The sequence below is a fragment of the Palaemon carinicauda genome, chromosome 20, assembly GCF_036898095.1.
Source record: "Palaemon carinicauda isolate YSFRI2023 chromosome 20, ASM3689809v2, whole genome shotgun sequence".
In the NCBI taxonomy this organism is placed as follows: Eukaryota; Metazoa; Arthropoda; class Malacostraca; order Decapoda; family Palaemonidae; genus Palaemon; species Palaemon carinicauda.
The window spans coordinates 74,537,875-74,539,259 of NC_090744.1; the positions used below are offsets into that span (position 1 = coordinate 74,537,875).

The 1,385-nt window shown below is 32.5% G+C and overlaps 1 pseudogene; it reads right to left on the bottom strand.

Moving 5' to 3' along the window:
- Positions 1-1,325, bottom strand: part of LOC137659897 (piggyBac transposable element-derived protein 3-like) — a 126,817-nt pseudogene extending 125,492 nt beyond the window's left edge.
- Between the last annotated feature and the right edge of the window lie 60 nt (positions 1,326-1,385).

A 1,385-nucleotide genomic window follows, 5' to 3' on the forward strand; every position in this document is an offset into this window, starting at 1 on the left:
TACTGCATGACAGGGAACGACATCAACGAGGGACAATGCCGATATCATAAACAATATTCGTTCTGAGCTCAGCTAGTTATTACTATCTTTATAATTAGATAAGGTACAACCCTGGTTGGAAAGGCAGAATGATATAAGCCCAAGAGCTCAATCAGGGAGAAATAGCCCAGTGAGGGAAAGGAAAGAAGAAAATAAATACAGTACAAAATTAGTAATGAATGATTTGAATAAAATATTCTAAGCACAGAAAGAACATTAATATATATCTTTCATATATATAACTAAAAAAAAGATAAACCAAACAAGAGAGAAAAGAAATGAGATAGAAATAGTGTTTGCCGAATGTATTGGGATTAAAGGAACGGCGATCACAACATTCTAAGTTGGCACAAATAAAGAGATATGGTTTATACGTTACTTTACTTTTTTCTTCTTTACAAAGTAAATCCACGTCGTAGATGATAATTTCTTTTATTAATTTCCAACCAAAATTTTTTACTAGTTTCTACGAATATTTGGATGTTACGCTTTGCATTATGTATATCCTCGACAATTACTAAGGCATCATCTGCAAAAAAATAATAATTCTATCTTAAGTAATTGGTTTCTAAAACCCTTTCCTTCCTCTTCTATTTTCTTCATGCCCATATACGTAATTAGTTTAAAAATGAAGTTGATCATGTGCAACCCTATTTTCTTCCACTCAAAACCCTCCATTTCTTGTTCTATACCTTTTCCTAAGTCAATGGCCGAAGTATCTCCTTGATAGATATTTGCAATTGCACTTATGATTTTGGTGTTAATTTTATATTCTTTTAAAAAACTCTATTAATATCTCCCATTTCACGGAGTCAAGTGCTTTATTAAAGTCTATTGCCAGTTACTATTAAGGGTTTCTTATTTTTATAGCTCCTCTTCCACACAATATTGTAATATAAAGATATTGTCCTCTATCCTGCCTCCACCTGTAAATCCTGCTTGACATTCAATACCTTCTTCATTTATTCTTATGTGATTTTCAATTTTCCTCTTTCACCTTCATCATGAATATCTTATACGAAATATTTAATAGAGCTATAGGTCTTAGATCTTTTGCCATTTACCTTCTTTTCTTTTGAACCATCTTCGTTCAGGACTTCTTCCACATAATTGGTTTTTTCTTTCTCGTCCAAGTAATTTTGATAAAATTTCTCTAAGGTATAAAGGACGTTTTTGCTTTCTACTAGTGCCTTATAGAGCTCGGGTTTAAAGCCATTCAGTCCTGCTTTTTTTTTTCCTTTAGGCAATTCCTTTACTTTCTCTACTGTGATTCTTGGCTTTTTCATTGGTTTTACTTTCCCTTATGTTACCACTACAAGGTCATAGTGTTCCCTAAGTATGTCCGG